Consider the following 13,883-nt stretch of genomic DNA (forward strand, 5'->3'; position numbering starts at 1 on the left):
CCCGTTAAGAGAGAGTTAAGGGAGGCTGGCTCTTAAACGGGCGACGTCGCCGCGGCCCCCTTGCGGGCTGGCGCGGCGTAGACTGGAGCTCCGGGCACTTCTTTAAAAGGGGGAACGGCGCTGTGTTAGGCGGAGTGCGGAGCTAGAAGGGGGCGGTCGGAGCGCGAGCTGTCAACTCTGGCGCCTCCCGGCTCCGCCCCGAGGCTCCGAAGTGACAGGTGGAATAGCAGCCCGGGCTTCGGACCTCAGGCCTCAGTTTATTCTCTGGGAGGGGACGGTAAGAGGGAGAGGGAGGATACCACGCTCCAGCTCCCAGCTCGCGCCCCGCTCCGCGTACCCCCTGGGCGGGTCCCCCAGGCCCATTCACAGCTAAAGAACCTGGTTGACGCCAGGGGTAGGCAGGCGGTCCTGGCACCTGGAGCGCGCACTGGGGCCGCAGCTGCTTGTGTTGCTTCCACCTGGTCCATGCTGGGCTTCGGAACTCTACTGAAGTCTTCCCAATTTCGTACCCCAGCCCGCCTCACCCCCCAACCCTGAGCCTCCGGGACAGAGCCACGGGACTGAGTTGTTCTCCAGACTCGCCTAACACCTTAGTCCCGAAGTTCGCAGCAGGTCGCAGGTCCAGCTTTTTGGGTCTTCCAATTCCTGGGTTTGGCCTGGATTTGGACCCAAGGGGCTGCACTGAACCTTGAGGAGTTTAACTCTCAGGGATCCTACAGCGTTTTCACTCTCAGATCCCCTCCAGACCTCAAGGCTTGGGTGGTTGTCCCCTCCCCACTTTCCCATGTGAGGTTTGTCTTCTCTGGCTCCAGGCCAGGGGCCAGGCAGTGGGCTCTGTGCCTGGTCTTGGGACCCCCTAGGTGCTAACAACCCTTCATGCTCAGACTCTCCTTTGCGGCTTTACTTGTGCCCTCCCCCTCCTACCGCTCTCCTGCTCTCCCTGCCTTCTCTCCTCCCCGTTCCCTCTCTATAAGCCTTTCCAGAATTCTGGTTCCCTCCTCCTTGGATGCTACTTCCTGTGTTCCCAGAACTGGGCATGTGAACTGCCTGGGTGTCTGAATGAGTGAGGGAGACTTGCCTGGGCGTGTGTTGTGGAAGAGGACTGTGGTTCTGATGGGGTTCTGTGGGTGAACCTTCTCTCAAGCCCCTGCAAATGTGAGCCTGACCTGGCTTCTACCCTGTAGGGCAGGATCCCCTCTACCCTTCTCACTTCCCCCCCTCCTCCAGGAATCTTTGGCTTCTAGAGGACCCCCCTACACACACACACACACACACACACACATACACACACATAAACACACGAGGAAGCCCTCCCAACACTGCTGCCTTGCCACCTCAGTAGCACAGAAGTGGCTACCAGAACTGAGTGTGCTAGTGGACTGCTGGAACCACAGGCCTCTAACCCAGTCTCAGTCTCATTCCTGATTCAGGCCCAGGTGTGAGGCTGTCACTACTAATGGCTGGTCAGATGCTATTTAAAGGAAAAAGCTGCCTTTTTACTTTTCTGAGAAATTTCAAGGATATTGGAAGTGTGGAGTGTTTATGGCCTTTTGTGGGCTGATGGGGAAGAAACAACTCACTCCTCCACCCTGCTCCTAGGTCAGCCAGGGCAGCCTGTTGACTTAAAATTCTTGAATTGTCTCTGGAAGTTGTCTCTCTTCTCTCCCCTGCTCTAGGGCTTTCCTGGCAGGACATATCATACAACTATTCCATGGTGAATTATTCTTAACGATTCCAGGTGAGGCCAATACAAAGCTTCCTTCACTCCCCTTTCCTGAATGCACTCCATATTGCTTCTCCATATTTCTGTTGCAAGTTAAATGCCTTTCTTCTTGCTTGGTTCCCAGTGGAGTGGGAAAACAGCATGTCATTCTTCTGTACCAAAGAATAATATACTTGAAGCCTTTATTCAATTCCTCTCACTCTATCTTCTCTAAACCAAACAGTGCCAAATTCTTTAACCTGTCATCAATAATGTCTATTTATTATCTGGATTTACATAGTGTCTTTTACCCCAGGAACTAAGAATGCTTTCAGATATAATTGAGCCTGATCTCCCTGGTGCCTGAGCCATTAAGAAACCATTAGTGTTCTCCTGTTGCAGAAAACTAAATGGCCCCCTAGTGGCCTGAAAGTGAATATGCCTCCCCCCACTAAGAACCAGGCAGGGATCAGAGAAATCAGAGAATCCAGGCAGCTTGGGGATAGAATGGGCCCAGAAGGTCATCTTTTGTGAATACCCCTGTGGACCCTAGAGCCTCCTCCACAAAATCCCTGGGGAGCACTCAGCAGCGTCAGTCCAAAGACCATCTGGGATGGTGGCATACTTATTGTTTGCTCCCTGAGGCAGCCCTTTTTGGCTTTGCAAAGTTCTGACCAATTATGACAATAACAGTGCCCTTAGAATGTGCTATAGGCATTAGACCAAGCCCTTACATTCCTTGTCTTATCTGTCTACCAATGACCTATCAGGTAGTACTGTTTATCTTCGTTTCATAGATGAAGTCCCTGCCTCAGAAAGGGCCAAGAACCTGCTCAAGGTCACATAGCCCTAATGCCTTGGAATTCAAAAGCCCTGATGGAATTCAGACCCCTGACTCCAGGGCATTAGGCTCTTGATCCCAGCTCTGCTCTGCCTCATAGGCAAAGCTAGACTTTGTCTCTTCTCTGTAGTGGATATTGGGGGTTACTACCCAGATCACCCTCAGGAGGGAGGTGCTCATTCTTCCAGTTGTCAGGAGTGTTGGCTATGATGGCTCAGCTGCAACTGTCCCTGGGACTTGCCTTCTGACACCAAAGGAAGCTGCCGTTCTCTCCTGGCCTACAAGCCCAATACATAGAGCCAGATCACAATAAAGCCCAGTCAGAGATGGGCAGGGGCCCACGAGGGAAGAAGGCTAGACCATGAAGTCATTGTGGAAGCAGCCAGTATATACTGGCAGGATCCAGGAGCAAATGTATAGGCTAGATCAAGGTGCGGTGTGGTGCCAAACATTAAGTTGAACAAGGGAGACGTCGTTGTTATAGGAGTATTCTCCTGTGAATCAGGATGTGATATCCCAACAAGGATCCTGGGAGACAGGAGAAAGGCAATGGCTACCAGAGTGTAATGGAAATGCCAGAACTACCACAGCAGAATGTGGAAGAAGGGTTCAAAAGCTCAGAGAAGTGGGTATATTCTATGTAAGGCCAGAAACCACTTAGGTTCTGCAGGAAGGCCCAGAGGATACTCTGGTCATCAAAGCAACAAGGAATGCACTGTTGAGAGGGGTACCAGCATCCCTGAGAAGCTGAGTTTGGACTGTCCTCTGTAAGCCATGCCTGACAGCAAGAGGCCATTCCGGAACTTGCTCCAGATAGCAGTGGGGATGATAGGATGGTGAAATCATAGAAGCTAGACAGCACAACTGTTGTAATAAGCAGCAAGTTGGAGTGGCAGTGGGGGCAGTCCTGGCCAGTAGAGGACCGTGGTTGAAGATAGTTGATAGCATAGCATCCCTGGAGCAAGCTAGCTAGGCAGCCAGTAACAGTACTGCTCGGTCTATACCAGTGATTCTCAAATGTTTTAGTTTCAGGATCCCTTTACACTCTTAAATATTGAGGTCTCTAAGCCTGATGTGGTGGCTCACACCTGTAATCCCAGCTACTTGGAAGGCTGAGGCAGAAGGATCACTTGACCCCAGGAGTTCAAGATCAGCCTGGGCAAAATAGTGAGACCTCATCTCTACAAAAAAAAAAAAAAAAGTTGAAAATTAGCTAGGCAGGTTGGCATATGCCTGTAGTCCCAAATACTCGAGAGGCTGAGGCAGGAGGCTCGCTTGACCTCAGGAGTTTGAGACTGCACTAAGCCATGATCATGCTACTGCACTCCAGTCTGGGTGACAGAGTGAGACCTAGTCTCTAAATATATATATATATGTATGTATATATGAGAGAGAGCGGTATCTAAAGGAATTTTATTTATGTGGGTTTTAGCTATTTTAATTTGACAGAAATAAGACCAAGGGTTTTGCAAAATATTTATTAATTTATCTAAAGAATAATAAACCCCACTACATGTTAACATAGATATATTATTTATTTATTTATTTATTTATTTATTTTCCAAGACGGAGTCTCACTCTGTTGCCCAGGCTGGAGTGCAGTGGCACAATCTTGGCTCAGTGCAACCTCCGCCTCCCAGGTTCAAGCAGTTCTCTCGCCTCAGCCTCCTGAGTAGCTGGGATTACAGGCACATGCCACCACACCCGGTTAATTTTTGTATTTTTAGTAGAGACAGGGTTTCACCATGTTGGGCAGGCTGGTCTCGAACTCCTGACCTTGTGATCCACCCGCCTCGGCCTCCCAAAATGCTGACATTACAGGCGTAAGCCACTGCACCTGGCCAGATAATATATTTTTATGACAAAAAATAGTGAAAAGAGTGGCTTTGCTTTGTAAATTTGCAGATCTCTGGAATGTGGCTTTATACTGTAGAAGACAACTGGATCCTTATAACCACTTTTTTTTTTTTTTTTTTTTTTTTTTGAGACAGACTCTCAGTTTGTCACCAGGCTGGAGTATGAGTGGCGTGATTTCAGTTCACTGCAACCTGCACTTCCCAGGTTCAAGCAGTTCTCCCACCTCTGCCTCCCAAGTAGCTTGGGACTTCAGGTGCACACCACCATGCCTGGCTAATTTTTGTATTTTTTTGTAGAGATAGGGTTTTGCCATTTTGCCCAGACTGGTCTCAAACTCCTGAGCTCAAGTGATCCACCTGCATTGGCCTCCCAAAATGCTGGGATTACAGGCATGAGCCAACATGCCTGGCATTTCATACCTGCATCTACATTTAATCTGCTGGCAATTTGTTGTTATGGTTAAAATATATGAAGAAAATCCAGCCTCATATAGACGTGTAGTTGGAAAAGAGAGGAGCATTTTTTTTTTTTTTTTTTTGAGACGGAGTCTCACGCTGTTGCCCAGGCTGGAGTGCAGTGGCGCGATCTCGGCTCACTGCAAGCTCCGCCTCCTGGGTTCACGCCATTCTCCTGCCTCAGCCTCCTGAGTAGCTGGGACTACAGGCGCCTGCCACCGCGCCCGGCTAGTTTTTTGTATTTTTTTTAGTAGAGACGGGGTTTCACTGTGGTCTCGATCTCCTGACCTTGTGATCCGCCCACCTCGGCCTCCCAAAGTGCTGGGATTACAGGCTTGAGCCACCGCGCCCGGCCGAGAGGAGCATTTTAACAGCCTTTTCAGATAATTGTGGCTGTTTTTCTTTGATACTACACCAAAACCCAACAAGCAGTATTTTCTTAAATGGTAGTTGAAATGTAGACTATAAAACTATATCAGTGAACTTTTTTTGTATTCAATTACCTTAAAGTCCACTGATCTAACTTGCCCTTTGAATGGCACTTTTACTCATGCATGATTTTATAATATCCCGCTTTGGTCATTTGGAAACTATTGGTTCACTGAATTAAACATATCTTTGCAATATTGATACCTTTCATTATATAATAGAAAAAAATCACATTTGATAATATTACAAAAAGTTTAAGTATTAGGAATCTAGGAAGCTCATGATAGTACATACATGCTTTCTAAAATTCTAGTTTTTACTTGAAAACTCAAATTTTGTAATTGGTAACAAACACTATCAGTTATTTCTTCTCAAAGTGACAGGCTCACTTGGTTCAAATGTGAGAGAACATCTGCCAAGTAACCAAGTCTGCATAGCCATGGTTTTCCAGTTCTTCTTTCAAGTAAAACTGGTGTTCCATGAAAAAAGTGGCTAGTTGAGCTCCCAACTCAATCGCAAAAGTGCTTTTCCCCAAGAAAACCGTTATACTTCCATATGCAGTAGAGTACTTTTCATTTAATCACATGGAATATTAAAAAGACATCTATTTAAGGATCATAACTTCATCCAATTTAACAATTGTTATTGTTTTGTTAAAGATACTCTAAAGTAAAATGACTTTCTCTCTTCCTTTTTTTTTTTTTTTTTCCCTTTTCTTTCCTCTTGCTTTCTGCAATGAACTACTAGTTCAGTTTGGTGTCACTGCCTTGGTTGTTTAAGATGCCAGAGGTAGGCTGGGCGCGGTGGCTCAAGCCTGTAATCCTAGCACTTTGGGAGGCCGAGACGGGCGGATCACGAGGTCAGGAGATCAAGACCATCCTGGCTAACACGGTGAAACCCCGTCTCTACTAAAAAATACAAAAAACTAGCTGGGCGAGGTGGCGGGCGCCTGTAGTCCCAGCTACTCGGGAGGCTGAGGCAGGAGAATGGCGGAAACCCAGGAGGCGGAGCTTGTAGTGAGCTGAGATCCGGCCACTGCACCCCAGCCTGGGCGACAGATTTAGCACCTTCAGTGCAAATGTCAACACAGTTAAAAAGGTAAATAACATGTTAGTATTATTATGAAAGGAATTTTGACCTTGTGAAACCCCTGAAGTGATCTCAGGGACCCCAAGGGGTCTGGAGACCACACACTGAGAATCGCTGAGCTATACAATTAAAATAAATCAAGGATGAAAGACCAGGAGGTTGATGGCAGCTGCTCCAATAAAAAGTCACAATATCTTGTTTGGTTTCCAGTCCTGATTCACTTTTCAGTTCAGGTTCCCAGGAGAAAGGTTTCTGCAATACTATAGCATACAGTAATGATTTCCCCACTTCTTCCCCAAAGGGAACTATGCCGTTTGCCTGGGTAACTGTACACTGGGGAGAGTAGAATAGTCAAACACTTTAAGGTCTGCTGGATGCAGTGTCTGCATTGACATTGATACCTGACTGGGAACTGAATCATCAGCATGGCCCCTGGTAGAGCGGCCTGAGGTGAAAATGTCTATAGGCTCATGAGCTGTAGGCAAATGGCTTGACTAGTTGGTTCGAGGGCTAGAAAGAGAAATACTGGAAGATTGGGAAGAAGAAGGTCTTGGGAAGAGACATGTGGCTATATCTATTTGAGTGAGCACCAAAGTGTGGATATCTTTATTTTTTATTTTTTGAGACAGGATCTTGCTCTGTTGCCCAGGCTGGAGTGCAGTGGTGCGATCATGGCTCACTGCAGCCTCGACCTCTGGGGCTCAAGCAATCTCCTACCTCAGCCCCTGGAGTAGCTGGGACCACAGGCACACACCACCACATCAGGCTCATTTGTGTGTGTGTGTAGAGATAGGCCTCACTATTGAAGATCTTTATATTGCATGTTAATACTCATCAGAGAGCACCTGCCACCGGGGAGACTGCATAACCAAGTACATAGAATGATGTGGAATTGATGTCGGCTTGCCTCTGTCATTGACCACCCCATGCTGGCACAATGGGCACATGAATAAAGTGGCCATGGTGGCATAGATGGAGGTGACACATGTGTCACCTGTGTGTGGTGGCAGGGGTGGCTTAACAGAATGGGCTCCCACTCACCAAGGCCAATCTAGCTATTGTCACTGCTAAAAGTCCAACCTGCCAGCAACTGATACCAGCCACGCAGTACCAAGCTGGCTACCTTGGACCTGTTCCACTCCAGAAGGGTGAGGGACTGATCTTGACCTGAATTGCCATATATTCTGGATATGGATTTGTCTTTTCTGCTCAAAGGCCACTCTCTGGGGGCTAAAAGAGTGTTTGATTCACTGACATGGGATTTCACATACCATTGCAGAAGACCAAGAGTCCCACTTTAAGGACAGAATGGGCACATGATCATGGGATGTTTTAGGCCTATTACATACTTCACCACCCGGAAGCTGAATAGAGCTGACAGAGTGATAGAACAGCCTTTACAAGCGCAGCTGAAATACCATGTTAGAGATGATGGGACACCGTGCTCCAGGATGAGGTATGCATCCTAATCAATAACTATCATATATGGTGCTATGTCTTAACGTGTAGAATAGAGGTTTAGGAAACCAGGGGTAGAAGTAGGAATGACTCCACTTACCATCACTCCCAGTGACCTTTCTGGAGGAATTTGTGGCTCCCGTTCCTGCAGTTCCAAGCTCTCCGGGTTCAGAGAATCTGGTTCCCAGAATGGGAACACTTCCACCAGGGACAGAACAAGAACCCCATAAACTTAAGTATGGCTGCTTTCTGTTCGTCAGGCTCTTTGTGCCAAGAAACCAGCAGGAAAGAAGAGGAGTCACTTCCTGGAAGGGGCAATTGACCCCGATCCTTTGGAAGAGATAGGGCTGCTGTTACATAAGGGGGTCAGGAAAGAATATGTTTGGCGCCCGTGATCCACTGGGGTGTCTGTTGGTATGCCCAATTTTGGTGGAAGGTGGGCACATCAGCAGCATGGTCTGAAGGCCATGGTGATTGGTGATTGGTTACCCCAACAGGCAAGCCACCTAGACCAGCAGAGGTGCAAGTTGAAGGTAAAAAGAATCTAGAATGAGTGACAGAGGAGGGGAATGATGAATATCAGTTGTGTCACCAAGACTAGTTGCAGTAGTGGGGGCTATAGTTTCTCCATTTAATTCTTGTAAGTTTCCCAGAATCCTGGAGGAGCTATTCCCAGGTAGAGTGAACTTACCACGTAAATCAAGTAGGTCTGGGCTATGCATAGGGGTACTGTCTAGGTTGCTGTGGTGCACCTCCCAGATACTGCCTTTAGGACCAAGGAGCTTATCCCCGAAGTTGCCAGAAGTGTTGGCTGCCCATGGCTCACACATGAGTCTTTCCCTTGGCATTTCCTTCAGCTGCCAAAGGGAGCTGTCTTGCTGGACTTCACAACCCTTCCCTAGGGGTCATCTGCCAAGTCAATGTGGAATTCAAAGGTACAGCCCTCTTATCTGAGTTGGGGCTAACTCTAACGGGCCAGCTCAACCCCAGGGCTTCCTGTGGAAGCATTCTGTGTTGTGACTGCATTGTTCACCAATTTCTTCCTCTGGCTTGATTCTGATTCTTTCACTACTCCAGAGATGTCATCTCTGCAAGCACCCCCAATAAACTTCCTACAAGCAAATCTCTATCTCGGCATGTTTCCTGAGAAACCTGACCTAAGACAGTCTCCTAAGATTCTAACTTTAAAAAAAAAATATATATATATATATATATACTTAAAAAAATTTTTTTTTCAGACAGAGTCTCACTTTGTTACTCAGCCTGGAGTGCAGTGGCATGATCTCGGCTCACTGCAACCTCTGCCTCCCGGGTTCAAGCAATTCTCCTGCCTCAGCCTCCTGAGTAGCTGGGACTATAGGCATATGCCACTGCGCCTGGCTAATTTTTGTATTTTTAGTAGAGATGGGGTTTCGCCATGGTGGCCGGGCGAGTCTTGAGCTCCTGGCAAGTGATCTGCCCACCTCAGCCTCCCAAAGTGCTGAGATTACAGGCGTGAGCCACCGCACCTGACCTAGATTCTGACTTTTGGGACCCCAGAGGACAAGTCTCATCCATGTGAAGTTGGGCCTCCTGGCCACCTGTGTCTTCTATTAAGTAGTTCCCTTCAGAGTGTTGCCTGCATCCTGCAGCCTGGCTGCTTTCCACCAAATATCCTTCAACTTATGACCTTCCCTGCAACAAAGCAACCTAAACTGAATTCCTCAAGTATTTTGGGTGTGGTCTGTTGTGCTGACAATGAGAATGGGCCTGAGTGTTCCTTGGTTCAAAAGCCCTGGGTGCATCTTGGAACGAGCGGGGCTACTCTTTAGAGACAAACAGCAGTGACTCATGCCTCTAATCCCAACACTTTGGGAGGCCAAGGCATGAGGATTGCTTGAGCCCATGGGCTTGAGACCAGCCTGGGCAATAGAGTGAAACCCATCTCTAAAAAAAAAAAAAAAATGCAAACTCCTCACCTTCCTTTCCCTCCCTCAACTCATCCCAGATCATGATTCAGAGGGTCTTGGTACAGCAAGGAATATGCAGTGTTACCAGAGCTTTGCAGGTGGTTCTGGTGTGATATCAAGATGGAGAACCACAGGGTTCAGTACCCGACTTCAGTTCAGCAGCCTGAGTCTGTCCGTTTTTATTGGCAGCTCTGTCATTTGACTGAGGTGGAGCTGGCTGTCAGCGAAAACCCTCAGTTTTATTCACACATGCTTCTGCTAAGCTGCCACTTCCCCACCCTGTCCTTGTACAGTCGGTGTCTTGGCACCAAGCCCAGATCTCTCAGTTAAGCCCTGTTCATTTCACCTTGTGAGGTTTAGGCCATCACTCTAGAGGGTTAGGATGTTTTTGGATCCTGAGTCTGTCTCCCAACATATTCCTGTCCTCACTGACTCCTTGCTATTCACAAAGTTGAGGGGCTTGTTTTCTGTGGCTTTGCCCAGGTCTTGATAAAAAGGTGGATCAGATGCCAAGTTTAGTGGTACATGCCCGTAATCCTAGCTACTGGAGAGGGTGAGGTGGGAGGATTGCTTGAGCCCAGGAGTTCAAGACGAGCCTGGGCGACAGGATGAGATCCCATCTTATATGTTTTTGTTTTGTTTTGTTTTGTTTTGTTTTTAAAGCTCTCTCTCTGCGTCCTTGTGAAAATGATCTTGTCTTTAAACCCTGCGTGGCAATCCTTGATGCACCGCCATGATGCCCAGGGAAGACAGGGCAACCTGGAAGTCCAACTACTTCTTTAAGATCATCCAGCTTTTGGATGATTATCTGAAATGTTTCATTGTGGGAACAGCAATGTGGGCTCCAAGCAGATGCAGCAGATCCGCATGTCCCTCCGAGAGAAGGCCGTGGTGCTGATGGACAAGAACACCCTGATGCGCACGGCCATCTGAGGGCACCTGGAAGACAACCCAGCTCTGGAGTAACTGTTGCCTCATATCTGGGGGAATGTGGGCTTTGCGTTTACCAAGGAGGACCTCACTGAAATCAGGGATATGTTGCTGGCTAGTAAGGTGCCAGCTGCCACCTGTGCTCGTCCCGTTGCCCCATGTGAAGTCACTGTGCCAGCCCAGAACACTGGTCTGGGGCCTGAGAAGACCTCCTTTTTCCAGGCTTTAGGAATCACCACTAAAATCTCCAAGGGGCACCATTGAAATCCTGAGTGATGTGCAGCTGATCAAGACTGGAGACAAAGTGGGAACCACGCTGCTGAACACGCCGAACCTCTCTCCCTTCTCCTTTGGGCTGGTCAACCAGCAGGTGTCTGACAGTGGCAGCATCTACAACCCTGAAGTGCTTGACATCACAGAGGAAACTGCATTCTTGCTTCCTGGAGGGTGTCCGCGACGTTGCCAGTGTCTGTCTGCAGATTGGCTACCCACCTGTTGCATCAGTGCCCCATTCTATCATCAGTGGGTACAAACGAGTCCTGGCTCTGTCTGTGGAGACTGATTACACCTTCCTACTTGCTGGAAAGGTCAAGGCCTTCTTGGCTGATCCATCTGCTTTTGTGGCTATTGCCTCTGTGGCTGCCACCACCACAGCTGCTCCTGCTACTGTAGCCCCACTGAGGTTGAAGCCAAGGAAGAGTTGGAGGAGCTGGATGAGGATGTGGGATTTGGTCTCTTTGACTAATCATCAAAAAGCAACCAACTCAGCCAACTTTATTTGCAAAACGAGGAAATAAAGGCTTAAATTCTTAAAAAAAGAATAAAAAAATAAAAAAGAAAGGTTGGACCAGGACAGGAGTAAGAACAGAGGCAATTGGCCAATACTGATGACATTCCCTATATGCAATGCACCATGCCCACCCAGAGAAGGACATCACACTTACTAAGACTGGCCCATTTCACAGACAGATTGACAGAGGCAGAGGAGTGATTGTGCCCAAGAATCTTACACTGGGGTGAGAGCTAAGCCTCTCCTGCCACCTACAGCTCTCATCTCTAGGTTTGTCATCTCTCAGAGGAAAGGCAGGAGAGAGAACTGACAAGATTGGACCTTCTGAGTGGAAAGAGATTTTTAGAGCTGGAAGGAATCTTAGAAATGACCAAAAGTTTGACAGATTCAAGAGCTCAGGTAACTTGCTAAGATCACAGAACAAATCTTTGCTCCAGTGGGGACTAAGCTCTGGGTTTCTTGAAGATGGACACAGGTAAATTTGATCCAAAATGGCACTTCAAAGAGAAACATACACGGACTGATGGTGTTCCACCTTTATTTATTTATTTTTTTTTGAGATGGAGTCTCATTCTGTCTCCCAGGCTGGAGGCAATAGCGTGAACTCAGCTTACTGCAACCTCCACCTCCTGGTTCAAGCAATTCTCATGCCTTAGCCACCTGAGTAGTTGGGATTACAGGCATGCGCCGCCATGCCTTGCTGATATTTGTGTTTTTGGTAGAGACAGGGTTTCACCATGATGGTCAGGCTGATCTCAAACTCCTGACCTCATGATCTGCCCGCCTTGGCCTCCCAAAGTGTTGGGATTACAGGCGTGAGCCACCACGCCCAGTTTGTTTTCCACTTCTAAGTCCCAGATGGTTCCTCCTGGGGTTCTAGAGGGGCTTGGAATGGGAGGACAAGCAACATCTTCCTCCCGAGCATCTACAGGAGCCTTGATTGCCTCTCTCCTCCCCGAGGGATCAGTGTTGGCCACACAACCTTGCCCATGCCTCCACTTCTGCTCAGCTCTCAGTACGCAGAGGGTGGCTGGAGCTGGGGCCACAGATGGACATACAGCTGGGCAGCTCAGCACTCTCATCTGTGCCTTATCAGCTGGGGGGCTGTGGTGGCATGAAGCTGATGGGAGGCTGGCACTTGCCCAGGATTCTTGGAGCCCTTGTGCTCATCACTTCATGAGTTCAGGCTGCGTGAGGACAGCTTGCTTCAAGTCCACAGTCAGGCGCAACCCTAACTCAGTCTGCCCTGCAAAGGCGGGCCCAGCCCCTGATCCACATGAACTGCCGGAAGAAAAATCCAAAGGGAAAGTCAGTGAAGACATTTGTGGAAAGAACTGTGGAAGAAGGAATAAGAACCTACCATTTTTCCTGCCAGTGTCTGCTAATAAGTAATAATCAAATAACAATGATAACTCATAATGATAATGATAGTATTATTGAGCTCTTGCATAGGCACTGTATTAAGTACCATTCATTATATTATTTAATCCTTGCAACATCCCCATGAGGCATTATTATCCCCATTTTACAGGTGAGAAGGTTGAGGCCCAGGAAAGTTAAGTATCACAAGATAAACCAGCTAGTAAGTGGCTGGGTTCCTAGAGTGGTGAGTGTGGCTCCCTTTGCCAGACTGGGAAACAGATACCAGAAGAGCCATCCTCCCTCCAAAAGACAGCCAGCCCTTGGCCAAGATGGACAACAGGGTTCCATGCTCCTGAAACCCCTGCACACATCCTGACCTCCTGCAAAGCTAGCTCCAAAAATGCAGAAAATCCAGGCAGTCAGGAGAGCTGCTAGCTTTGCAGGACTGCTTCAAAAGTCGTGGCATCAGATAAGAAACCGACCTAGTGTGATTCTTTCATTTGGCTGGTAGCTGTGGTACCTGAAGGTCTGAGTTCAACTTCTGCCACTAAACTTCTCTGATGAGCAAACTGGGAAACCAATGCATGGGGTTCCCACATAGCACTGGCAAGTGAACAAATGAACTTGGGACATATGTGCTGGGGTCCAGGTCACAAGCATGCCCCTTGTGGGAGGGAGCACTTGATTGAATATAAGTTCTTACCACGTTCTATGGCCCAAGGCTCCCACCTGCCAGTCTCTCCGGCATAGGTGTTCCCGTGGGTCACAAATGACAGACCCACCAGCAACTTCCAGGACATGCATACTTTGAGTGCACCCAGCAGGGGGCATCCTTGCCCTTCCACTGCCCGCCCTGGGGGTAATACTGGCCCACTGCAGGGGGTGCCCTCTCCCCAGCTCAGCCCAGGAGCCCAAGGCCACATTTCCCAAATGGGGCATTCATGTAACTTCCCTGATTTTCTCTACTAATATTTACATAACATTTTTCTTTGTCAACACACATTTTACAACCTAAATGTGT

The 13,883-nt window shown here is 48.1% G+C and overlaps 1 pseudogene; it reads left to right on the forward strand.

The window, feature by feature from the left end:
* Positions 1-10: 10 nt before the first annotated feature.
* LOC105492349 (large ribosomal subunit protein uL10 pseudogene) lies at positions 11-11,455 on the forward strand (annotated as a pseudogene).
* The last annotated feature ends 2,428 nt before the right edge of the window (positions 11,456-13,883 follow it).

This window comes from Macaca nemestrina, chromosome 7, assembly GCF_043159975.1.
Source record: "Macaca nemestrina isolate mMacNem1 chromosome 7, mMacNem.hap1, whole genome shotgun sequence".
Classification (NCBI taxonomy): domain Eukaryota; kingdom Metazoa; phylum Chordata; class Mammalia; order Primates; family Cercopithecidae; genus Macaca; species Macaca nemestrina.